The sequence below is a fragment of the Mustela nivalis genome (assembly GCF_964662115.1).
Source record: "Mustela nivalis genome assembly, chromosome: 8".
Lineage (NCBI taxonomy): Eukaryota > Metazoa > Chordata > Mammalia > Carnivora > Mustelidae > Mustela > Mustela nivalis.
This window is the reverse complement of record NC_139027.1, coordinates 40,925,595-40,953,408: the sequence shown is the minus strand read 5'-3', so window position 1 is coordinate 40,953,408 and position 27,814 is coordinate 40,925,595. Positions and strand designations below refer to the sequence as shown.

Genomic DNA, 27,814 nt, shown 5'->3' with positions numbered 1-27,814 from the left:
CTACCACAAAGAGCTTTGTGCACAAGATCTAATTTTTTAAAAACTCTCTGACCCCCCAAAACCTTTAATTTTCCTTAAAAAAGCTTTCATCAGCAGCTAGAAAGGTAAGAGTTCAGGCACCTGGGTTGCTCAGTCAGCTAAGCATCCAACTCAATCTCAGCTCAGGTGTTGGTCTCAGGGTCATGAGTTCAAGCCCCACACTGGGCTCCATGTTGGGCAAGGAGACCACTTTCTATCAATCAATCAATCAACCAGGCTTTTCAAAAGGTAAGAGCTCAAGACCCTTCCATCAAAGCAATGGCCACATCAGTTAATGACCCAAAGCAAGGCCATGAGTCATCAGCTCCCAGTCCACCAGGAACTCCCAGACGACACTACTAATAGTATGCTTTGCAACATTAATCACAGGCTGAGACTTTCCAAGTTGTATCTGAAGAAATGGTCCATCTCTTACTGGGCTAATGCTCCTTCTGAGGATGCAGGCAGTTTCCCTAGCTTTGACAATTTCCAGATGTGACCAGCCTGCTGAAAGATGAGAATGATGTTATGGAACCATGAACTTTGGATACCTAACCAACTTGTTACAGTCACAAACTGTATGAAAGAATAGTGCTGATGAACTTATAAATCTTGATCTAGAAATGGCATCAGAAGTTTTATTTATTTGTTTATTTATTTTTAATATATGAAGATGAGTCCTACAGAACTTGACCACGAGTTGAGACCACAAACTCAGTTCATCCAGGGGCTGGTTCTTTCTTTTTTTCTATTTATTAAGATTTTATTTGAGAGAGAAAGAGGGAGCAAAAGCAGGGGAGGGGCAGACAGGAAAGAAGCAGACTTCCCGCTGAGCAGGAAGCCTGCCACAGGGCTTGATCCCAGGACCTTGAGATCATGACATGAGCTAAAGACAGATGCTTAACCGACTGAGCTACCCAGGTGCCCCGCATCAGAAGTTTTAAATTTGATCTCCAGGGACATCCTCTTATTAGCTGTGCAATCTTTGGATGATCATTTTGATTTTCGTGCACTTCTATTTACTGATTTATAAGATGAAGATAACAATAATTATTCTGCCGACCTCAAAAAGTTTCCTAAAAAAGTAAAATAAAAACAGTCTACAGACTTTATAAACTGTGTCTCTCAGGTGAATCAATGCGAGGAGGCATCGAGACCGTGCGGGCATTTTCGTGGCCCTACTGAGACATTTTTTTAAAGTATCATCTTGTTCTCCCCAAGCAGAAACCACTTGTATCAATTTCTCAGCCTATCTTGCACTGGTTAGCTTGCTAGGAAGCGAGCTCACTGGCCCTAAGAAGCTTGAAAAGCAAAGTGTCTGGAGGTGAATCAAGCCATTTGTACTTCGAAGAGCCTCGGATGAGAGCTGGCAATAATGACGACCCTCCCAATGGGTCTGAATTTCATCTCCTCTTCCTTCTCCCTTTTCATTCCTACCTCCATTTTCCCTCTTTTGTTCCTCAATTTCTCTTGCTCGTTCACCAGTTCATGTATCCACTCATCTCTTGCACCAACCCATCTGTTGAGTCTCTATCATGCCTCAGGCACTCAGCCTGGTCAGGTTTTCACAGAATGGTTCAAATCTTTACCTGCTGAGGGACCACGCATGAATTATTACTGAGCGAGCACTCCAGAAATGTAATGTTTTTTTTTACTCCTCCACCCCTGCCCTGTGCCTTGTTCTTGAGGATGCCACATGGGACCTGCCGCTAAATCTTCCATGCATAGACGTTCTAGGCTTCCTATTTTTGCTTGATGGAAGCTAACGTATTTAGAACACATACACCACGAAGCCAAATGCCGTGGAGTGTCTGCTGCTGCAGTCTCAGAGAGGTATTTTCAAAAACAAAACCCACTTCTCTACCTGGGCTTTGAACAAGTTGAGAAATAAGATACAAAACAAAGATGGTGGCCAAAATAGCAATCTAATACTGACAGACGCTATGTTGGGAGATACGGCTTTATAGGAGAGCCAGCAGAATCCCTAACTACTCACCAGGTGATGAGGACAGACTTCCTCATGCTGTCATAGGTGACACTAGGTCAAGGCAGGCCTCCCCGCCCAGGAGCAGTCCCTGGACAAGTGACAGAATGGAGCCTCTGAAAAGACCATTCTTTACGGAGCTGCAGAGAACACTCTTCACGCTCAGGAAACACAAGCAGGATAGGAAGACCTGAGCTACTCCTGCCTGGTTATTCTTCTCTGATTTATAATAATCTCTGTACCTGCCCAGGGTTGAGGTGAATACAGGCATGGAGAGAGACCTGTACTTGCAGCAGTCAAGCCTTCTTTACAGGAAAGAAGGACAGCAGTGTGGAGAAATGACCCCATTAACATCCACTGCAAGAGAGATGGACGTCCTCCTCACCTTTCCATATAAACAGAATAAGCTTTTTCTGTATATAATATTCTTTCACTTCATTTTAAACTATGAGCAGTGCTTTTGCATTCTCTACATAAATGGTCATTTCCAGATGCTTTTTACTCTTGTAATCAAACTCAGCATACACAGATTAATCCAGCATACGTTGTCAACCATGGGAAAGCCAGTGACCAAGTCAACGTGTAGGCAAGTGGTTAGGTTCTCCAGTCTCTAGAATAAGCATTCCTACAGAGCATTTTCAATGATTTAATCTGACTTAGAAAACTAATTCGGCACCTACTAGAAGAAAAATGAATCAGAATCTCCTCTCAACAAGCTCATAAAGCATCACAGAGGACAGACAGGAGATTCAGTAATATAATGTGACAAGAGCTTCAACAAAGATACACTTAGACTTTCACAAGATGGGGGTGCCTGGGTGGCTCAGTGGTTTAAGCCTCTGCCTTTGGCTCAGGTCATGGTCTCAGGGTCCTGGGATCGAGCCTTGCGTCGGGCTCTCTGCTCAGCGGGGAGTCTGCTTCCTGCCTCTCTGCCTACTTGTGATCTCTGTCAAATAAATAAATAAAATATTTTTTTAAAAAAAGAATTTCACAATACGCAGGTGAGGGGACTGATTATTCTACCAGGTAGGAATCAGGGACAGCTACAGACAGAGGGTAAAACTGGTAATTAACTAATAACAAATTAAACAAGTGAATGAATGACCCTCCATTTCTGTGGTTCAGAGATGAGCTTTCCAGCTTCCTTCCCTGTGTCTGCTCTTCCGTCCTGAGCAGACTTGGAGCAGCAATCCCACATTCATTCTGTGCCCTCGTCCTGCCTTGTCCAGCTTGCCCATGAACCCTACACAGAAAGGAGAGTGTGCGGTAAGAGCGGAACTAACCCTTGTACACTGGAGAACCTGGCAAGTGAAAACAGCACAGCACTTATGTTCAGACCACAGTGTTGGGAACCTTTAAAACCTAGATGCAATCCGCCCTGAGGCCATGAATAATTAATGAGTTATTCATTATTTGAACTAATGCTTATTGAGTATCCCGTGTGTCGATACTAGGCGCATCAATTAAACAAGATAGGCAATATCCCTGCTCTGACAGACTTTATTCTTTCACGGATTTTTGTCCATAAAGGACTAAATTAATGAGTCCAAAAGCACAGAATTAGAAAGAGGTAAAGTTGGAATTTGAAGTTTGCTCTTTCTGACTCTGAGTGCTATGCTCTCTCAATACTGTTCTATGACAAAAGCTAACTCACACTGAAAATCCTGTGTGTGCTCTCAAGAGAGGAAAAAACAACCAAGGAAAGCAGAGCAACACTTGCTCCTCTGCCGCCAGGCATGGGCAGTTCATGGGGTGCGGTTTGCACGTCTGTGCCTTTAAAGCTGCCCACGTGACTCTAATATGCAGCCAAGGCTGAGATCCACTGTCCCAGGTGTGGCAGGGAGCTGCTTTGGGATTCTTAGGAGGAAGAAAAGAAGGGGACAGGCCCAGAGCCTCCACTCTGCCCTCCCCTCTGGCTTGAACCTGAGCATCCCCACTTTTATCTTGTTTATACATTGGGTCTCTGCCTCAGATTTCCACTGAAGAAAGAGCTCTGCTGCTAACAAAATAAACAAGTCTGAACCACTGTTTTCAAGTTCTTAGATGTGAAGGGTCCATGGGGTTTTTGTAGCAAGAAAACTTCCTCTTGGCATCATTTTAGATGTTCCCTACTGGTACCCTGGTTACTGGAGTTTGTAATACGCTGTTGCTGAAAAGAAAATATAATTTCTTGAATTATTAGGAAAGTGCCCTAACCTAACCGAAGTGTCAACAAATGTCATAAACAGAGTTTCTGATAACCTCCACATAGTCATTCAGTGTACATTTATTGAGTATCATCTACTATGTTTTGGAGGCTGAGGATACCACCGTAAAGTTGAGAGATGGGTCTGGCTTTTAGGAAACTTACATTCTAATGAGGGAGACAAACAGGAGACAACGTGTGCAGAGATGGCATTCAGTCCTACACATCTTGCAGTCTCAAGCCCTGTGTGCCCAGAATCCTGTAGAAAAGGGCTTGGTGTTCCCGCTCAGTCCTCCCAGACTCTGAGGAGCCACCATCCCTTCTGGAAAGGACAGGGGGTTAGCTCTTTGGGATCCACGGGCGTTTACTTCAAACGCCATCGCTGAGACCCTCTGTCCTCACAGGCTTCCCTGAGATCTAGTGGGAGTCCGGGAACCTGCTTGCCTTTGAGGTGGGCCAGGCCATGCTTTGTGGACCTCAGAGGAAGGATGCTTTGATAATGATGAGTTTGCCCTTAAGGTATTATCTACTTCCCAAGGCTGCCTGGCTTCTAAAAAGGTTTGCAATCCCCAGAAGCCCATTCTCTGAGAGGTAGTCACTTCAGTAGGTCTTATTGCTTTCATTCCTCTGTAGCATCAAATGTCCAACCCATGGAACGTCTGGGACTCAGCCTGGAGACAGGATTTACATATTTGTCTGGATAAAAAACATTCATGACTATTTCGAGCTTGACAGACTTGGTATGCTGGTAGAGTTGATATACTGATACATTTGAAAGTCCAATGTCAAGGTGAGACAGGTGCTAATGCACAGGGTTACTACCTATAATCTAACAAATACGTAAGGAAAGTATAAAACAACCACATCAATGAGAATGTCGAAGGTAGTTCCAACTCCATATAAACAATCTGTTTTCCTAAACATTGTCTTGTCTTTAAGGTCCTCCGTAGCCTCAGCAGAAAGTGCTCCTGCCTCCTACGGATGTGATCATAAATTTCAAATGAAGAAAGTGATAATTAATGAGATTTTTCCCCCTTTAAATGGTTATATGAAAACTTCACACAGCTCTTCCCTAGTCAAATCACCCCCAACAGGAATTTCAGGCTTTGAACTTACATTCCGCTGGGTTCATCTTCCAGATTAAAAGGTTTATTTATTATTTTCCTCTCTTCCTGAAAAAGTTACACACACTTCAGAGTTAAATAAATAAAGGCACAAAGAAACAAGTGAAAAATCACCCAGAAATTCCTAGCTAGACATACAAATATTAACAATGTGGAGTCTTTTCCTCCAGTCTTACCTATTACATAATATTTTTAGATGAATAACGATTTTGCAAAAACCTGTACCGCACATTAGGGCAGAGTTCCATAATTAGTGGCAGGGGCGAAGACAGAAGACACTCTCCAGCTACTGAATTGGCAAGATCAGAAATGAATGGCGCCATAAAGATCCCATGTCTTTCATTAATGCTTAAAGCCGAGACTTTATTTATAAGGAGATTCTAAATTCCAGGCTGGTCTCACCCGGCTGCCCTTGATCTAGGGAGCCTGTTTGTCATGTTAATGAAGAGAAAAGTTCCAAGTTCCACAAAGACCTTTTTTCCCCCACAGCTGAAGGAGAGAAAGAGATGTTGGCAACTCAGGGGCAGAATTGGGGCAACCCTAAAATAACTACTTTATCTTTGGGGCCAGCTGGCCTCAAGTCAGCAGCAAGGTTATTCCAGCTCAGGGCAAAGCAGCGACTACACAGTGAGAGGGGACTCCCAGAAGCAAAGCCACAGCCCAGCATTTAAGCAGATTGGACTACTATCTACACTAGTGGTTCCCAACCTGGAACTGGCATCAGAACCCCGTAGGGGGCTTTACAAAAACACAGATTGCTGAGCCCCATTTCAGAGTTGCCAATTCAGCAGACCTGGTGTGGGGCCCGAGAGTCGGGATTTCTAACCAGTCGCTGAGTAATACCAGTACTGGGGTTCCCAGGACCACACTTGGAGAACTACTGGTCTATCCTGACGCTTGAACTGCTTAACACAGTTCAGCGCTTAGGCTTTAAAATCAGACAGATTTGATTTTATCCCTGGCTCCTAAGAGCGATGTGAACTTGGGCAAGTAATTAATCTGAACCTCTATTTTCCCACAAGTAGAGTGGGGATAATTATAAGGATGTTCTAAGAAACATATCATATAATGTATGTTAGGTGTTAAGCACATTGCCAAGGTCACCGTAAACATTCCTGATCATAGTCTTTCTGTTCAAGTTTCATCTCAAGACTGCTTTGGAATCTTTCTGCGCCCTAGAATGAGTGTCCTTGGCCCTCCTAAATCCTGGTTCACTCCTTTTCCTTTCCAACCTGCCCTGGTGGTATGGAATTTCCACCTTCCTACCCCCCAGGGGATCTGCCAACTCCACCAGCGGGGAGCCTCTGACCAGGCTAGTCCTCTGCTGCCACCTTGTGGCCTAAAATCCCATAACACTTTTCAAGATAATCCGTCAAGGTGGCCCTCCTCGGGCAGCAACCCCCAAAACCAAGCATCAGCAAGGGAGACAGAGGTGGCCCACTTGACCATAGGGAAGGGTTCCCGACCAGATCCATCTAAAGGACAATCCAACTCCTGAGGGCTACAAGACGACACAGGTGCCTGGATCAAGGCCAAGAGACCAGGAGAGCTATCTGACCGCAGATCCCTGAGCAGAAGTCCAGAGACTTCCCCTGAGCTCACAGCCGGCCTGGCCGGTGAGATTCCCAGCAGGACCTCAGGACAGCTGCCTGCAGACATTTCTGAGGACTTCTGGGACTTCAGGACTTAATTCTTCAGGTTCCTCCTACTGCTGCTGCCAAAGGCATATCAGGAGCAAGGGACCCTGGTTGTCCCACATGCTGGAACCCACGTCTGATGGACCAGCCATCATGCTAGGTCCTTGGGACAAACTCAATGCTTTAGCAGGGAAACAAAACAGGAAACAGAGGCATGTGGGCAACGAAATGAATACCTACAAGGTTCTTGCCTTTTTGTCCCCTTTCCTCAATGCAGGTAGTTTACTGAGGTGTCACGGCTCAACAGGAAGTGCAAATACAAACCTTTTTTTTTTTTTAAATGATTTTTACCCCACCCACTGGAAAGCAGACTTCTTAATGACAGCTGAACAGAATTCGTAAGTTGGGGGGCTACTTCCAGTTATTAAAACTTATTCAGTCCAGTTTTAAACTTCTCTCACACTCCATCTTTCAGCGAAGTACAGGAATGAGTAGGGACCCTGGCTCTTGGAGCAGAGGAGGGAGAGAGGAGGGCCTGGTCTAGCTCAGGGTGCCTCCTCCTCTCTATTCTTCAGGGTAATGATGTCATACATCTCTCTAATCAACCGCCATTCACAGCTACTGGATATAGCTGCATTCCTGGCAAACAGAAAGTGGCCTTCACATGGCAGGAAACCAAGTGCTTGCTCTCCCTTAGGGACCCCACACATGGGGCTTCTTGTAAAGACTTCCTGAGCACAGTTCCCTATGGGAGAGGGAGCTCCAGCTCCCTGCCACCCATACCCTGCAGACCATCACTGGCAGTGGACCCAATAGTATCTTCTGCTAGGGTCCTCTGGAGTCCTATTTGCTAGTTTCCTTGACCCATAGAAATCCTCACGTCTTTGCCCACCAAACATAAATGCAGACTGTTTCTATGATACCTACTCTTGTCCCTTGCACACATGGCCCAGAATAGATCAGTAATGAACATCCCTCTAGAAAATGAAACATCATCTGTCCCTTCTTACAGGCACCTGAAATCTTCATGCATGATACTCTTGGAGCCCTCCCCTGCTCTCCTTCAGCCTTGGGAAAAGGCTCTCTTCCTTTCCCAGGGTCCTGAGGCCCCGAGGCTCTGGACCCTGATAACTCTCTCCCATCCCCCATGTCTTCTCAGAGCAATGAACTCCTGCATAGCCATGAGTGGGGAACATTGCCCGAGACAGCTGCCACCTCTCAGTAAGGCTGGGCCAGAAGAGGGATGCATTTTTAACTTCTCTCTTTAGAATGTGGCTCATGCGGTACCTCTTCAACCTCATTTTTGGACCCCTACCAATTCTGGGCAATTGAAAAGTCTTGCCCAACATCTACTCCCAAGAGAGTCCAGTCTAGGGCTCAGGTGGGCCCCTGGAAGGAGTAAAAGACAAAGTATTCGGATTCTTCTCCCATGGCTGCCCCCAGTTCCACTCTGGGTCAGCTCGGGTAAGGCTTGCCTTGGCTCATTGTTCCATCTCTATGTTAGAGTTCACAAAGGGTTAGGTCACCTTGGGCACTCCCTCCTATCTCTAGAAGAAGAGGGATTAAACAAAGGAGTAGAGAAAAACTGAGGCACAGGTGGAGAAATGATGGGTCTACATGGGCAAGTCAGAAGGTGCTTTGAGGAGGCACCTACCAATAATTATCTTCCCCTTAACGTGACATGAACTCAGATAATTACTTCTTTAAACTAAGTATTTACTAATGTTATCTTACGTTTTATAAGGCATGCTACAGTTTGACAAGGGCCTTTTCATTCATTCATTCATTCACAAGGGTTTTGAATCTTGCCACCATCTTCAGGTTGGTAGAGCACGACTCAGTTATTCATTGATAAGAAAATGGAGGCATCCAGGCCATAAATCACTTGAATCAAACCACAGAGCATTAGCCTCTCTTGTGAGTAAAGCATTGATAGCCAACACAACATTCGTGAGCAGGATCTGGCTACCTAACGAGCTTCTTGTAACCAAGGCTTTGAAGGAATGGGGGATAGACTAGGCACCTATAAGTTGGGGAGGAAGGAGGAGAGCTCCAGAACGAGAGCCCAGGCCGGGAAGAGAGGGCTCATGTAGCCATCAGCAGTCAGAAGCGTAAGTCTTCCATGCTGGGACAGAGAGAGGCGGCTTTCCAGATTAGCAGTCAAGCAACAGAAGCAAACTCGTTTGCCTTCACAGTTCTCTCCGCCTCCTATTGATCCATACATGCCCGGATACACTCCGGGAAAAATCCCTTCCCAAAGCCAAAGCTTGCTGAAGGGAAAAAAAGAAAATTCCTGAACTATTTTTAACCATTTTTGTGTTGTTCTAACTTGTCTTAGCAGCAAAGAAACTTTCCTTTGTGAACTCAGGGGCTTCAAAGTCAGCTTTGTTTTCATGTGTGGTATTGATCTGATTCTCCAGAGGGTCTCTTGACATCTCTCCACACCTCACCTGATTAATCCAGCAAGTCCTACAGGCCCCTCATCCACCGACAGCGAGAGGGAGGTACCGAAAATTTCAGAGCCTCTGTCTGAGGCAACAGACCCTCTCCCATGGTGGAGTGTGGAGCTGAATGCCAAATCCCTACCCAGACCCGCGTGAGCTCCTCCACACAGCACAGCCATCCTAGCTCAGAGCAAAGACCGAGTTCTCTTTGATGAAAGAGGCTATGGGATTTTCCTGTTCTCTGCTTCCTAACTGAAGCAGCCTCTCTGAAGGCAGCCCTGTGGGACCCTCCCTCAGGAAGCCTGCTCCCAGCCCGGCCGTGTCTACTACAGTCTTCCTTACTCAGCCACGTCCCCTCTTCTGGGCTCACACTCTCCACATCTGTCAAACTAGGGGCAGAATGAGACTTCTACAGACCTCCGTAGCTGCCTTTTCTCTTGCATGGTTAAATCCTTCCTTTCTTTCATGCTCACCTTGACGTGGTATTTAGGTCTTGTCTTGATCAGCTCAGACGATCACAACACAATACCAACACCGGGCGGCTTAAACAACAGACAATTATTTCTCACAGTTCTGGAGACTAGAAAGTCCGAGATCAGGGTGTCAGCTTGGTCAGGCTCTTGCAAGACTGGCAGATGACTGCCTTTCTGTTGTGTCCCCACAGGAAGGGTAAAGGAGCGCCAGGGTCTCCCTCTCCTTATGATGACTCTAATCTCATCATGGGCTCCATTCTCCTGACCTAATCTAAACCTAATTACCTCGCCCAAGTCCTACCTACTAATACCATCTCATTAGGGATTAACTCTTCACCATTTTAACGGGGTGGGGTGGATATAAAGATCCAGACATTAAACTCTGGCATGTCTGAAGGAGGAGAGCGAAGAGGCAGACTTGCCAGATGGTTTCAGCAAAAACACCTCACATACTTGATAAATATTTATCAGCCAAAACGGTATAAACTTATTTTACTTATATGTCTGATATTCTCATAGTTTGGATCCTGAAAAATCAAAACTGACTTTTCAGGGTTGGATTCAGACATCTGGCAACCAGAGCTTAGAACTGGGTGCTCTCCAGGTGCTTTGGCTGGCCTGGGGGATGGGGATTATGGCGTATTATACGATAAGCTAGAGAAAATTTTACTTTATATCATAAACGTATTGGTGGTCAGTCTGAGACACCAAGTCACGGAAGAAAAAAGAATAAAAATATAGAGAACTGTGTTGTTAGCAGTGTTTCCTCCCTTCACCCCAAAAAAATTGCTGTGTGGAGGAGGGCATTGGGCAGGATTTGCTAAGCTTGCTTACTCAAGACCTGACCCCCACTGCTTACCCTTTGCAACATATACTGCTCAGAGCCCGCCTCAGACGCCCCTCCCAAGCCCTCCCTCTCAGGACCAACAAGAGTAGAAATGGACAGAATTGAGCCAAGGGTGTCAGGGGGAGGCTTTGGAGAGGATAAGAAAACAAAGCTGCCGTCAGTGACCTGGAGTTTAAGACCATCCGGAGCAAAGAACGTAACCTCGGTTTTCTCATCCATCAGATAGGGACAAAAATACCTAATCTCATAGGATTATAGTGTTTTCCTTCCTTTTCCTCCACCCCCAGAGAAATAGAGAAATAACTCAATAAATGTTTACTGAATAAAGTGCACACTATCTCCAGAACCAGCTCTCAGTCTACAGGTAAAATCTCCGGTGACTCTCCCCTACGAGATCTTTCTCTCAAGGTTACCTAGGTCGCTGGCCCCTGTCTTTTGTAGTCCTGGGACCTCCCAGAGGAGCCCTGTGTTTGCCCAAAACAGAAGGGAGATGAAGAGACCCCCAGCTGCTGCTCTACTGAGGGACAGGCCCTCCCTCCCCTGTGCGATCCCACAGCCCTCACTCTGACAGACTTCGGGTAGAAGTCTCCCATCTACTAAAAACACGCCACACCTCAGAACTCTCAACCACAGGGTAAACCTGGGATCTCAAGTGTCAAGTTTTATGGAAGGAGAAAGAAATGAGAGAAAGAAATCCCGGCCTCCCCTGTCCTGCCCCAAGTCTCAGGGATCAGCAACTTCTGACTCTTTCCATTTGATTATAATTGATTTTAAGTCATCGCTTAGCAGAGACAACAGAACAACACACATAAACCTTGAACTATCCTTAGCCCTTCGTCTGCAGTCAGGAATGAATTTTATTTCACTCTCTCACACTGCAGTCTGCACTTGGAAGCAAGGGCTTCACTTGGAGGGGAGTGCAGGGAAGTGAGGGGGCTTCTTCAGAAAGCCGGGCAGTGGGACAACAAGGCAGAGGGCAGGGCTCTGTTCGAGAATGTGACTGTGCAAGAGAGAACTCTGCTTCTCTGGCTGGACACATCCTGAAGCTTCCCATCTTCCCCCATTGCCACATAGTTGCTGGGAATGGAAAAACGACCGTTCTGTTAATTTGCTTGCACTGCAACTCACAGGCTTTCCTGGTCACCAAAGCCACAGTGAACTCTCTCCTTCACCTAGAGAACTCCTATTGCCCCTTCCCCCTTTTAAAACCTTCCCTGACTCTGTGGTTCGACTATACTCCAGAACCCATAAGGAGTATGGCCCAATAGAAATACAACGCCATAACAAATCGCATGGAGGACAAGGGGAGATGGAGAGGAGAAGGGAGTTGAAGGAAATTGGAAGGGGAGGTGAACCATGAGAGACTATGGACTCTGAAAAACAATCTGAGGGTTTTAAAGGGGCGGGGGGCAGGGGGGAGGTTCGGGGAACCAGGTGGTGGGTATTGGAGAGGGCACAGATTGCATGGAGCACTGGGTGTGGTGCAAAAACAATGAATACTGTTACGCTGAAAATAAATTTTAAAAATTAAAAAAATTAAAAAAAAAAAACAAGAAGAAGAAATACAATGCCTGCCAATGTATAATTTTAAATAGCCTAGATACAGGATTTTAAAAAAGAGTCAGGTCAACCTAATTTCAAAAATACATTTTATTTAACCTAATATATCCCAGACAGGATCAATTCAACATGTAATCAGTATTTTTTTTTTAAAAAGTTGAGGGACCCCTGGTGGCTCTGACTCTCAGTTTCTGCTCAGGTCATGAGCTCAGGGTCATGAGATCAAGCCCCACGTCTGGCTCCTCGCTCAGCTGGGAGACTGCTTGAGGATTTGCTCCTTCTGCCCCTCCTCCTTCTTGCATGCTCTCTCTCTCTAAAATAAATCTTTAAAAAAATACTTTTAAAATATTGAGATGGCACCTGGTTGGCACAGTCGGTTAAGCAACCAACTCTTGGTTTTGGCTCAGGTTGTGATCTCAGGGTCTGAGCCCAGGCCCCAAGTCAGACTCTGAGCTTAGTGCAGAGTCCTCTTGAGATTCTCTCTCCCTGTCCTGCTTGTGATCTCTCAAGCTTTCTCTCAAATAAGTAAATCAATCCTTAATTAAAAAAAAAAAAAAGAAAGAAAGAAAATAAAATATTGAGGTATTTTGCATTATCTTTTTTTTCAGTCGAAGTTTCCAGAACGGGGTGTCTGTACACTTATGGCATGTCTCAATCACGATGGCTGCATTTCCAGGGCTCAGGGGCTATGTGCGGGTAAAGGATGCTGAACTGAACAGTGCAGACTAACCTCTCTCTTAGCACACTGCGGTATAATTGGGTTTGTGTGTTTCCATTTTCTGTTGGGGTGTCAGCCTTTAAAAACAGGATCATTAACAGTGACCAACCCATAGCATCTGTATAGTAACTCCTTGCAGAATGACTGACTGGATTAATAAATCAGTGTCACCGTTGACCACTGATGAAAACAGCTCTGTTGACGGAGAAGAGGGCAGGCGATGCATTTGGAGTTAGGTACGTCCAGTGAGAAGCTTCTAGGAGATTTTCGGATCAGGATGCTCAGAACTAAGTCAGAGAGAGACAGAAACATAGGAACCCCGGGGAGAGGACAGGATGAAAAGAAAAGACTAGGGAGGCATGGTTTGGAGAGGTTGTCCTGACCACAGGAGGACACATCCGCCCATTTCACAGGAAAACGCTGCAGGTTATTTTTAAGGAAATAATCACAACAGGCATCGTAAGGAAGGGATTGTGGTACGGCTGTGCATGGACTACCTCCTTCTGGTATTAGTTACTCAGAGCGATTCTCAGACCTGATGAGGATGTTGGTGGGATCCACATGGCAAGTCCTCCCATGAAGCAGAACCCTCCCCTCTGCCCAGTCCTCTCTCCGTCTCTCCATATGCCTCCCCGTGATCAATAACTTCAAATGGAAGTCTCTGGCAGACGCCCTCAGACTTGAACGGTGCTTCCCAGACTCGACTCTGCACGTGCATCACCTGCGATCTTGTTGGCATGTGGATTTCAACTGAGTAGGTCTGAGGCAGGGCCTGAGAATCTACTTTCCTAACATGTTCCCAGTGATGTCTACTTTCCTAACTTGTTCCCAGCGATGCTAATGCTAGTGGCCCACAGACCGCACTGGGAGTAAGCAAGGCATTCGGGGGTTAGAGACTCACGTAAAGCTTTCCTCAAATCTGGGTTTCGGGTTTCTGCAAGAGAATCCCAGAAAGAAAGCACGTAAGCCCACAGGACAAGAAGCAATGGCATTTCAGTGATCAGCTACAAGAAAAAAACACCTCCTGGGAATCCTGCAAACAATATCACAGAAGGACCTCTGACCACGGGTAAGGTCACGCAATTAGTAGGGGTAGTGGTGACAGCGTGTAAGTTGTGCTGGAATCGAGATTGAACTGGGATCCCATCTATTATACTCACTGTTTCTGTCATCTTGTGTTTTCCACCCTTCTATGAGCCTCCGTTTCTTGATCTGTAAAATGGGTAGAATTTCACATTGCTCGCAGGGGTTCTTTGAATTCGGATGGAATAGTATATGTGACATTATCTGGTACAGCGGCTCACATACGCTAGAGGCTCAGCAAACGCTTATTAAATCTCAGCTGAAATACTTCCCAGTTACCTCTGCGAGGACAGCACTGGAATAAACCTGTGGGATGAGAAAAAAAATTTTTTTTTAATGAGATATGTCTGCTTTTAGGTTGATTAAGCCTCTGTGGTTAGGATATTTATCTTGAACTAAATGCCTCCCCTTGTATAAAAGCAATGCAAATACATTCCAAGAAAACGCCTTCAGGGAAAGGGTATAATTTCATCTTTACCCATTTTTATATTTCTTTACAGTTGCCATGAGAGCATTTTAATAACCTCCATGGAGTTGAAAGTAAGGCAGGTAATTGCCATAAGTAATTTAAGGGCTATTAAAGCTAACAAACTTCTCCCGTGGAATACCTTGTTAAACAGTGATCAGCAGAAATCACGTAAAAATCGTGTGCAGTGTAAATTCAAGCTCTTTTTCCAGTTAAGCTGAAGTGAAGATGTAATTACATTACACAGAAGAGGGGTGCGGACATTAAAGCTCTTTCTGTCTCAGCCTCGGGTTGGCTCTAGCCAAAGATGCCCCGGTATGCTAATGAGATCCACTTTCTTCCTTCTGAAGAGTGAGCCTCATCACTGTTGCCATTTCCCACTAGCTGAACTGGCAGCTCATTTTCCATGCAAGCTTCTGAAGGTTATAAATCTGAGCGTTTCTTCATGCAAAGCCCCCAGGGCTCTCAGCTCCAGCCTTGGATCAGCCAATCACTAACCGGGTGACCTTGAGCAATTCCTTTTACCTCTCTAGGCATGCATGAACTACCACAACTATAAAATAAAAAGATTTTATTGCGTGCCCTCAAAGATATCCCCCAGCTCTAAAATTCCTTGATCCTAAACAAGCGCTATACTCAGAAGCCCCTCTTCTGACTATTTTAACTATCAAAAATATAACCATGACTCAAAAGGAGGACAAAAAGAGAGAAAGAGAACCCATGAAAAGCATCAGCCGATGTTACAAAGTCCATACATTTTATACCTCCCAGAAGCTGGTAGGCACAGGCTCACCATCAATTTATTCTTCCTTGCTACACTGGTCCAGTAACTTGATTGCTCTATTTGCTGGGCTCACACCACATTAGGAGGGGAAAATTAGCTGAAACAGGCAAGACCACTGACAATGATAAGAAGTGAAAGCCCAAGGGAGAAAACAGAAACCTTCAAAAAGTCAGGATTTTATCTGGTTCATTGCTGTATACCCAGGGCTGGGTACATAGTATATGTACAATAAATGCTAAATGAATGAACCAGAGGAAGGAGAATGAATGAATGAAAGCAATACCTACAAAAAGCCGATACGATTATTTTAAGCACAGTGGGTAGGGAAATACTACAGGTACCCATGACCATACACGCTTGAAGGACCTCTCAAAGACTTACACACACTGCAGTTAATATCCATATGGGTGTCCAAGAAAGCAGGGGACATTTAAACTACACTCGGTAAGCTCTCACTGAGATAGCAAATGATGACATCTGGTTAAACACGGGAGAGGGAATGCAAAACTTATCTCTGCTTCCCTCCTAATACCCTACTTAAAAGGACAGGAGTGTGAAATGTGTGTATATGATTTCCACAAGGAAAAGGAGAGAGAAAAATATCCACAGTGGACAAGAGATGTCACCCAACATTTCTAAGCTAGAAAGGATCAAATGAAATGATTAGAGCTGATACAGCAAAACAGCAAGGGTCTCCAGAAGGAAGCCAGTGAGAAGCCAGCTAGGTCAGGCCTCAGATCCCTGGAAAGACTCAAATGCGAGGAACTAGGACAAGGCAGGAAACTGGAGGACTCTTACTGGGGGAAACAGACTACACCCAGAGAAAAGATCTCTAAACCCTGACGCTCAGTATTTACACATACTACACTCTCAATGTAGGGTTTTCCCATGAGCACTTGGATCCCCAGCCAGCCACATCATATAGTTGACAAGCCCTGCTCCTCCCCTCCCAAAAAGTGACCAGTCTGCTCCAATATAATCAAACCCAAAGCACCAGAAGTAAGCCTCCAATAAGGAAAATCAAGACCAAAACAAACAGAAAAAGAACCCAGAGGAAATCAAGACAGTGAAGGAGGAAGAAAACTTTAAACATATGTAACTGATAGCCCTAAAGAGATGGGGAAAATACCCTTCATAGCAAAAGAACAGAAAGCTACATTTTTTAAGGAACAGAAGACAAATCAGAACAATTACAATTTGACAATGTGATAGCTGGATAAGAGAGTCCCCAGAAAAAAATTCAATCAAAATTTTGGAATGGAGAGTAAAAAGACTTACTCAGAAAGCTGAACAAAAAGACAGTCAGACAGTAGGAGATATGAGGAAACTGGAGTATCAGTCAGCTCAGGAAGTCTAAGCACTGTGTAATAGAGCTCCAGAAAAAGAAAACAGGGTAAAATAAAGGGAAGTTACCAAAATATTGGTGCATGAAATATTCTCATAAGTGGGAGACATAAATATTCATGTTATAAAAGTCTATTGAATGTATAGCACAATGAATAAAGAAACCCCCACGTCGAGTTACACTGATGTGAAATTTCAGAGCGCTGGGGATAAAGAGAAGATACTAAAATCCTCAAGTTATAAATAACTAGCTCACATCAAACGACTGCGAATATGAATGTCATCTGATTCTCAACAACAGAGTCAAAGCTAGAAGTCAATGGAGCAACAGCTTCAAATTTTGAATAAATATCTGCATCCCAGAATGCTACATTCAGTCAAATCATGAGTTATGTGCGAAGAGGTAATAATACGTATCAACACTCTCAGGGTCTCAAGAAGTATTTCTCATGAATGCTTTCTCAAGAAACTACCGAAGAATATGCTCTACTGAAATTGGGGCATATACCAAGGGTGGGAAAGAGGTGGGATTTAATACATAAGAAACACATCTCAGGAGAGAAGCAAAAAGAAGAGCCAAGAGCACAGCTGTAGAGCAGGTCTAGGTCACAACAAGGTCAGAGAGGAGCAGGAGGACTGACTCCCAGAAGAACATCTCCCAAGAACAAAGGAAAGCTGATGCTTTGGGCTGGCTAGTCACTGGAGTTGGAAACTTGGAAAACAATCAGTGTTAAGAGCATAGACAAAGAAGTAGGTTGGGGGAAATAAAGTTGACTATTAACTCCAGGAAGCCAAATATTTTGAATAAGAAAGGAAGTATAATCATAAAATACCAGAGAATCAGGCAAACATTTTATACGGCTTTAATTAAACATTTTGAGGTAATTATCAAATTCTTTTGAAAACAGGAGGGAAAGCAAGGATGTTGGATCATATAAGGATGTGAAGTCCTCACCTTCATAATAAAAAGCCAATAAAAAGTGGAAAATGATAAAATTTGGTAAGTCAAGCACTAACATAACACTCAAAAGCTTACAGAAGAATAGAGCAGGGGACTTCGGGTTTGGTTGCTTGTTTGTTTATTTGTTTGTTTCCTTTTCTAAAAAAAAAGATTTTATTTATTTATTTGACAGACAGAGATCACAAGTAGGCAGAGAAGCAGGCAGAGAGGGTGGGGAGTGGGGGGCCGGGAAGCAGGCTCCCCGCTGAACAGAGAGCCCGATGTGGAGCTTGATCCCAGGACCCTGAGATCATGACCTGGGCCGAAGGCAGAGGCTTTAACCCACTGAGCCACCCAGGCACCCTGATTTGTTTGTTTCCTTTAGCAGCCTTCCAATGTTGATAAAAGTTTTAAGTGACTTTAAAAACGAAATCAGATTATCATAAATGGCCTGACCCAAGCCCATGGTTATGCTTGGAAGCTTTCACCTAAAGAGGAGAGCATGCCACAATCAAGTATGAGAACTAAGGAAAACTAGCCAGATCTGCCCACCCAGGATGCCCTGAGCCATCACTGAAGTCCAAGGGTCATGTCCAAAGAGGTGGGTGAGACACAACAAAGATACTCTGGTTTATGGGCATCTTAACATCAGGTGAAGGCACAAGTCTTTAAATAAGAATATCAATATTGAAGCAGGGCTCTGTCTTGGGTCAAATGGCCATGGAGAGTATGGGTTAGGCCGCCAGATCTGCTAGACAATAACCAGCCTGCCCTTCAGAATCTATAGTCTCTTATGGAAAACTGAGCAGCAGGTGCTTACAGAACGGCTCCATAGCATCTGCTGTCCAGGCCATGATGGTGGGAGACTGGGTAGTGATAGCTCAGTGATCAGGAAGGTCCTCAGGCTTAAATCCATCCACATTTCCATAAGCGACTGGAGCCCCAAACTCAGGTTCCAGTTTCCACTGAGGTAGGGACTATCCACGCACACCCAGGCCCGTGGCTTCATTGGCCCCAAGCCTGGACAGGGTTGGCTCCGCAGAAGCCAGACAACAAGGACTGGGGACAGAGAAAATGGGGCTGGCGCAGGAAGTGACCTACAGAACAAAAATGCCTAATGCAAGCCAGAAAGATTCCCTTCAAAATGGTTAAGTTTTATGTTAAGCTTTAGTGCTTAATGCTTCCATTACATGAAATATTCACTTATGTAGAACAGCTCATTCCCCAGTAATATGAGATTAATGAGGCATCACTGTACATAAAAACTACCGAACTGGCTCAGATCAATCGTCTGTCCTGTCCAGCAGTCTGCCTTTTAAAGGGCACAAAAGAATATGAAATCCAGAAACAGAAGCATCTGGACTAGGGGCCTATCTTCACTGCTTTGGCCTGTGGGACTTTGGGCAAGCGGTTATTTATCTGCTCCCAGCCTCAATTTACTCATCTGTAAAATAGTTCTATGAAGACCTTCCTCTCAGTGGTGGTGTAAAAATTCAATGAGATGATATCCTTAAAAGTACCTTTTGGACTATAATCCTCTCTAAATATGTTCATTAATTTAGCTGAAGGATATAATGAAAGCTTCATAGCTGTTGTCTATCACAGTTTTCTTCCATACCCTGAAGATTATTAACTTCTTTTAGGAAATCTAATTATTGACTTTTCTATGAATATATTTTTTTAAACCCTGAATCTGTCTAGAATCTTGGTCTCTCTTTTTTTTAAGATTTTATTAACTTCTTTATTTGAGAGAGAGGGGAAGAGGAGCAGAGGGGAGGGACAAGCAGAATCCCCACTGAGCACAGAGCCAGAAAAGGGGCTCCACCTTGAGCCAAAATCAAGAGTCAGAGACTTAACAAACTGTGCCACCAGGCACCCCTTGGTTTCTGGATTTTTGGTGAACTATTCAAAAACTGAATTCAAAAATTTGGTAGGAAGTCTCACTGAATCTTTTTTTTTTTTTTTTTAACCTAGAAAACCATACAAACTAGCATGTTCCTAAACCTTCTCACCTAGCACCGGAGCCCCTCCAGACCCACCCCTCTGCTCAGCTGTACTCGTAGTGAAGATTTCCTGGACAGGCGTGTTGTGGGTGAGTCAGAAACTTAGTGGGGGCTAGAAGGAAGAACTGAGCTAAGTTAAATAGTTAGGCTTGGGTGAAACACTTTCTGGAAGACTGAATGAAGCTGAAGTTTTCTCACATGTTTCAGGAAGCTGCCTGTCCCCAAGGTCTGAGCTAGTGGGTTGAGGGTGGGCTGCACAGGCTCCATTATGTAGGGTTCACCCCAAGAGGAGGTATCTGTAGGCACAGCATAAAAAGGGAGCACCCCATAACATTTCTATGAACAGTTCAATTTAAATTTTCGGATTTTTTCTACCTCTGTTAGGAGACCCTATCACGTAGAAAAGGCAGTAAGAATAGGGAACTGGATAAAGAACCAGCCCTAAATCCAACCTGCTGTGAGACTAAACAAGACCCCTTCCCCCTCCAAGGTGGGCAGGGGGATGGTCTCAGTTTGTACAAATAAGGGGTATGAAGTAGATCAGAGTTTTCAAATATGTTCTGTGGACTCTGGGTTCTTCGTTTACACATTGGGTCACATCCCAAGAGATGGAGGAAAGAGTGGTAAGAGAGTGAAGGCAAAGTGTGTCTCTATTTCTCTCTTGGATTGCATGGAGAAAGAAGAGATTTACCACCACCTCTTTCATCCATTTTATATTGGGGTTTTTAAAGATAGTGCTCCCTGACTAAAAACACATTTGAGAACCACTGGATTGTATGTCCCCAATGTTTCCTTCCAATTCTATGATTAGCTGATAAATTGACACCCTATCACACTGGATACATAAAATATAAATCACACTATACAACGCCTTCTGGTCGGGGAGGTACATTCTTTTTTTTTTTTTTTTTAAAGATTTATTTATTTATTTATTTATTTGACAGAGAGAGAGATCACAAGTAGGCAGAGAGGCAGGCAGAGAGAGAGGAGGAAGCAGGCTCCCTGCTGAGCAGAGAGCCCGATGCGGGACTCGATCCCAGGACTCCGAGATCATGACCTGAGCCGAAGGCAGCAGCTTAACCCACTGAGCCACCCAGGCGCCCCAAGGGGGGAGGTACATTCTTGAGGGACGTATCCAGATCAGCACACCCAGCTAAGGAAGCACTGCTGGCTGGAGAAGTCCCACTCATCTCAGAGAAAGTAAGACCTTGCTCAGCACCCATCTCTTTGTTACATAAGCCATCAGAGCCTGCTCACAAAAGTAACAAAACACAGTCTGCCCTTGTAAGACAACACCATTGAGGAGGTAAGACTGGAACACATACAGAATAATTACAGCTCAACCACTCCCCCGCCACCCCCCCCAAAAAGTGCATAATTACGTGAGACTCTATAAGGTGCAAACTCTGATTGTGTCTGCGTGCAGCAGTAGAAGAAAGCATGGGAAGAGACACGTTCAAACAGTCAGAAAAGGCCCCATGCAGGAGGGGATAGTCTGAAGCTAAGCCCTTAAGACAGCAACTAAAGTCCAAGAACTAAACACTAAAATACCTTTAAAGGTTTCAAGCTACAGAAGTTCAGAAATAAGATCAATGTTAACTCATCGTGCCGACTCGAAAAAACACTTATTTTGTGGCAGAAGAGAATTTCTTTTTGCCCTTAACTCCTTACTTACTTTAAACTCTATTGCAGAAAGGTTTGAGCAGAGGTCTCTATGGTAAAGAGACCTAAGCTCTGTTAGCCTAGTAATTCAATAATTTGTGGAAGTTAATGTCATAAAACATGTAAATATTAGCAACAGGAAGGTGTGTCTCGCACATTTTTATACCATAGAAACTAAAGGACATTATTTGTGGGCAGGATGGCATTTGAACCACACAGAACCTTCATCTCCCCCAAAACAATACTCAAGTCTTGACCTCACTCAAAAAATAAAAATAGAACAAGGCTTACCCTACTGAGGAGGTGAGATTGAAACACTCGGAAACATTACAACACAAGACAAAATGAGCAGCAGCTCTAGGTCCACTGGGCTTGGGTGACATAATGGTCCCTGAGGATGTTGGAAGACCAAAGCCAAGCCCCTGCAGGAAAACTGACACTAGAGTTGGCATCCCCTCCTGTCACCTAGAGGGAAGGCCAGACGAAGCAGAGGCAGCTGTCCATAATCTCGGGAATCTGATCTGCAACATCTCTAGAGAAGCAGAGCTCTAAGTCATCAGTATAACATTGGTTCTGAGCCGTGGGTCCTTTGAGGGGAGCGGAGGAAACTGTAGGGAGGTGTATAATGAGAATAAGACACTGCTCTCCACTCTCAGCTTCCAAATATTAAAATTCCAAAGCAAGTGAGTACAACTAACGTCAGAAAAGATAGCCACATCCAAAAGACAGGACATAACCTAAGAAGTGTTGGCGAGGATGTGGAGTAAAGGGAACACCTGGGCACTGCTTGTGGGAATGCCAACTGGTGCAGCCGCTAGGGAAGACAGTATGGAGGGTCCTCAAAAAATTGCACACAGAACTGCCACATGCTCCAGCCATTACACTTCTGGGCATCTACTGGAAGATATCTCACTCCTTGCAGCATTATTCACAAAAGCCAAGATCGGATAAATAAACATAAACATAAATAAAAATATAAACATAAGGTAATGAAATATTATTCATCCATGAGAAAGAATGAAATCCTGCACTTGAGACACATGGATGGACCTTGAGGGAATCATGGTAAGTGAAATAAATCAAGCAAAGAAAGAAATACTATATTCACTTATATGTGGAATCTAAAAAAAAGGCCGAGTAGAATAGTGATTCCCAGGGGCTAGGGGCTGGGAGAAAAGGGGAAAATGTAGGTCAAAGGCGACAAATTTCCAGTTGTAAGATGAATAAGTTCTAAGGATTTAATGTACACCATGGTGATCACAGCTAATAATACTGTATTATATACTTGAAAGTTGCTATGAAAGTAGACCTAAAAGGATGGTAATTTTGTGATGTGACGGAGGCATTAACTAATGCCAGAGTTGTAAACATTTTGCAGTATGTAAGTGTATCAAATCAACATGTTTTACACTATAAACTTATAAAATGTTGTATGTCAAGTATATCTTTATAAAGCTGGAAAAAAAAAGCCAAGAAATTGAACAAATGAAAGATTTCCCTTTACAGGATTCTAAATAATAATTCAATCTTTTGTAAAAATTTACTTTAAAATAGTATGATCTATGCTCATGGATCAGAAGAACAAATATTGTTTTAATGTCCATATTACCCAAAGCAATCTATAGATTGAATGCAATCCTATCAAAATGCAGATAGTATTTTTCAAAGAAGTAGAACAAAAAATACTAGAATTTGTATGGAACAACAAAAGACTCTGAATAGCCAAAGAATTACTTAAAAAGAACAAAACTGGAGGTATCACAATCCCATATTTCAAGGTATACTCCAAAACTGTAGTAATCAAAACACTGTGGTACTGGCACAAAAATAGATATACAGATCAAAAGAACAGAATAGAGAGCCCAGAAACAAACCCATGATGATATGATCAATTAATCTTTGACAAAAGAGGCAAGAATATGTAATAGGAAAAAATAATCTCTTCAACAAAAGGTGCTGGGAGAACTGGACAGAAACACATAAAAGAAGGAAACTGGGCCACTTTTTTATACCATACACAAAAATAAAGTCAAAATGGATTAAGGACCTACATGTGAGACCTGAAACCATACAAATCCTAGGAGAGAACACAGGCAGTAATGTCTCTGACATTACACTGGCCATAGCAACATTTTTCTAGCTATGTCTCCTGAGGCAAGGGAAACAGAAGCAAAAATAAAATATTAGGACTACATCAAAATAAAGTTACTTCACAGCAAAGGAAATAATCAACAAAACTAAAAGACAGCCTACTCAATGGGAGAAGATAGTTACAAATGACATATGTAATAAAGGGTTAGTCTCCCAAATGTATATAAATAAATTATAAAACTCAACACCAAAATACAAACAATTCAATTAAAAATAGGCAGAAGGCATGAACAGACAGTTCTCCAAAGAAGACATGTAGATGGCCAACAGACACATGAAAAGATGCTCAACATCATTCAACACCAGGGAAATGCAAATCAAAATCACAACAAGGTATCACCTCACACCTGTCAGGAAGGCTAAAATAAAAAACACAAGGAACAATCAGTGTTGGTGGGGATGTGGAAAAAAAGGAAGCTTTGTTCACTGTTGGTGGGAATGCAAATGGGTGGAGCCCCTGTGGAAGACAGTATGGAGGTTCCTCAATAATTAAAAGTAGGATTACCATACGATCCAGTAATTCCACTACTGGGTATTTGCCTAAAGAATATGAAAACACTAATTCAAAAAGATACATGCACCTTATGCTTATTGCAGTAGTATTTGTAAGAGTCAAATTATGAAAGTAGGCTGACTGTCCATCCACCAACGAGTGGATAAAAAAGATGTGGTTTATATATAGAGAGAATGGAATATTCTTCAGCCATAAAAAAGAATGAAATCTTGCCATTTACAAGAACATGGAAGGAGCTAGAGAGTATAATGCTAAGTAAAATAAGTCAGAGAAGGACAAACACCGTATGATTTCACTCACGTGTGGAATTTAAGAAACAAAACAGATGAACAAAGAAAAAAGAGAGACAAACCAAAAACATGGTTATGGGGGGAAGGTGGGCAGGGGAATGGGTGAAACAGATAAAGGGATAAAGAGCACACTTATGGTGCCGAGCACCGAGTAATGTATAGAATGGCTGAATCACTACACTGCACACCTGACACTAACATAACACTGTATGTTACTTATACTGGAATTAAATTCTTTTAAAAGATAATAAAAAAAAATAGTATGGCAAAAATCCTCAATGAGACAAAGTAATGGCTAATATCACACAAACACCCCCCCAAAAATGATGCAACACAAACAGGCAATTATGAATCAAGAACAGATAAAGATATTTTTTTAAGAATGGGATTCAAAATACTGAAAATTCAACTGTAATCACAAAAGCAAAATAATCTCCGTGGAAAAGACCAGCATGAGTTTTTAAAGGCATAACCCCCCAAAATAAAGAGAACAGCAACTCTACAGATATAATACATGCATATGTACATTCATACACATAAAAGCTGAGAAGCAGATAGGCGTGGGGAAACCAACTCAGCTGACCCCAAATGCCAAAACCAAGGGAAAGTAAGAGGAAAACTCATTCATATAGGGGCTCCAAAATTCTCAGGACCTGGGAGCGCCAGGGGGATCTGAGAGAGGACTTCACAGTGGGGCTGAAGGGCGGACCCAGGCTGAATGTCCAGTCAATGTTTAGTTAGTGGCCCTGGCATCAGCGGGGGATGGAGAGGCCAGCCATCAGGAAGAGGAGGTCCCCCATGTCCTTAGAGCCACTGAGTGGAGGGAAGGTCAGCAAAGGAGGGGGCCTTCAGTAGTATCACTATTATGCCTTTCGTCTAGTGGGGTACTATGTGCGATATTGCTTGAAGAAAGGTATTGTTGTTGGGGCATGGGGCAGAAAGTTCTCTAAACCAGCATCTCGCACCGTCCCAAACAGGATATTGGCCTACCATCTGGCTAACATAGCTTACTGAGTTATTGGGCAAACAGGTGAGGGTTCTGGTCTTAATTAAAAACATCAGAAAAAAAAAAAAGTTAAAGTAAGAGCATGAATCTGGGAATACCACCCAAAGGCTGAAACTCCCGCATTTTGTTTTGGAGGCAAAAACACGTTAATTTTGGAGACCAATCTACCTAGAATGATTCTTACAGCTTCCTCTTGCTGCAGCTCATTCTGTCACCTAAAGATCCTCTGCTGGAGCTTTTGACACAAAAGGGGAGGTTTGAAAATGCCCAGAAGAAAGAAGAGGATTTCAAGTTTAATCATAAGCCCCACCGGGGTTTGTGGCACGTTATTCTGTCTGGAATCAGCCAGCCACAGTCTGAAGCTCCATGCTGCCGTGTACTAGCCAGGTAACTCTGGGCAAGATGGGAAGCTCCCAGTGTTCTCTTACCTATTAAAAAAAAAAAAAATGAGAATAGCAATACTTACACCAAAGGGTTCAAGTTAGGATTTAATAAGATAATGAGTAATGAAAGGTTTTGGCATGGTGTCTGGGATGTAGAAAAAAATTAGTTATTCTTATTTTTCCTCAAAGGGCCACAAACTTTAGAAGAAAAAGAAGCTATTCGTTAAAGAGCATCCGTGCTTAGTTCTCCAAAAGGAATGGCAGGAGAAGACTTGGACATATGAGACACAGTTGATTTTTATCTGCACTTTAAGTGAAAATTGTCCTGCTATCTTCTGTCTTGTCTCAAGAAAAAGGGACAAACCTGTATCAACCTAGATCAACATGTTTCACTCTATACCACATATTTACTTTTCATCTGGACCCAATTCTGGAAGGGTGGAAACTTCCATGTGAGCAGACAACTGGACGTAGGAGGTTGATGCTCCGGGGAGGACTGAATGACATTTTTTTTCTGCTGGGATCAGCTCTTAGTAGATCAATGTGGTCCCCTCACTAATCAATAAAATCAGTGTTGATTTGCTCCACGGACTCAAAGTCCAGCTTGAGGATCTTGCTTGCCTTGCTTTGCTGTCCACAAAGCCCCCTGGAGATCTGAATGTCACTACCCCTGACTCAGTGTTTTTCCTTCCCACGTGGTCCCCAACATTCTTTCCCTTCCTAGTATTACATAAACATTTCCCTCGAAGACTAAAGTCAAACCTAACATTAACTAGTGGGCATACAAAGACTGAAAAATTGAGGATGCCCCCATATCCTTAAAAACCACAGCCAGTAAAACAGTGGTTCTAGAAGCATGGTCCCCAACATGGCAGCACATGCATTGTCTGGGAGCTTGTTAAAAAAGCAAGCTCTTGGCCCCACCCAAGACCTACTGAATCAGGATGTCTGGGGCTAAAACCAGCTATCTGTGGTTTAACAAGCCCTCTAGGTGATTTCGATGCATGCTTGCATTCGAGAGTCTCTCAAGCAAAACAAAGATTTTTTCATGGCAACGAAAAGGGGAAGCTTCGTGTCAGAGAACTAATAGCATTTGACAGTATGGGAGGCTGAAATGTGAAGACAAAACAAGGCAAGAGCTATCACAGGCAGAAAGCCTTGCATAATTGTTCTGCAGTGTTTGTCTTCTCCACTTAGCTGTAAGCTCCCGCTGTCGTGTTCTTAGAACAGTCAGTATAAGCTCTGGGATGTTGCAGTATCAAAACAGCCCTAAATTCCAGTGGCTTCAAGCAACAAAGGCTTATTTCTCACTAACCTTACAGATCCACAAAAGACTGGTATGGCTCTGCCCCACGTCAGAGACACCAGAATGATCCAGAAGTCACCAGAGGAACATGGCTGGTTGTTGCAGCAGAGGGAAAGGGATCACAGCTTTTGATGGATCTAGTGAGAAATGATATTTGTCACTTCTACTCACATTTTGGGCCACAGCAAGTTACACGACCCACCAGAGTTCCATGGGGCCAAGGAGTATAGCCCTCCCATTTGCTTTCGAGAAAAGAACTAAATATTTGTAAAACAGCTAATAACTACTCAAGGAGTGCCAGGCCCTCTGAGGTTGGTGGTCTCATTTTGCAGGGAAGAAAAGAGACATAGAGAGGTTACATAATGGGTCCAAAGGCCCTGGGCAGGTCAGTGTCAGAGCAGCCTTTCTGTTTGATTCCAGGGTTCGTGCTAGAAAACATGGTGCCACCCTGTTGGAGATGGAAGCAACGGGAAGGGGAAGAGGTTTTGCAGGAGATGAACTCAGCTTTAAATGGTGGTGGGACTTTGAAATGGAAATCTCCCACAGCAACTCCAAATGTGGAGTTAGAACAGAGGAAATTCAAGGAAGTGGGATGTGCATGTGTGGCCAGCATTTAACCCAGAGAATAAAGACTCAGGGAAATACTCCTCTGCTTTTTCTCTCAAGATAGAAGGGAGGGTAGGAGTTGGGGGAAAGAGTCCTCGGAAAATTCACAGGTTGGGGAAGAGAGAAAAGCTAGTAAGAAAGTAATTATGGAAGAAAGGCCTTTAGGAAGAACACAAGGTCAAGACTATCTCTTACCAAAGGAAGCTGGCTGTTGATAATACAAGTTTTTTAAAGCAACTACATGTGAATAGGAAGAAATCTAGAATGTCGTTCAAGGAGCCAATTT

General features: G+C 43.6%; 1 long non-coding RNA gene across 1 annotated transcript in view; it reads right to left on the bottom strand.

The window, feature by feature from the left end:
- The window catches only part of LOC309870937, a 74,649-nt gene extending 47,594 nt beyond the window's left edge, over window positions 1-27,055 (bottom strand). Inside the window, exons 1-2 of the long non-coding RNA XR_014314882.1 lie at window positions 26,932-27,055; window positions 14,151-14,379 (exon numbers count right to left, since the gene is read on the bottom strand). This is a non-coding gene — a long non-coding RNA (uncharacterized lncRNA). The remainder of the gene's footprint in view (window positions 1-14,150; window positions 14,380-26,931) is intronic.
- Window positions 27,056-27,814: the final 759 nt, after the last annotated feature.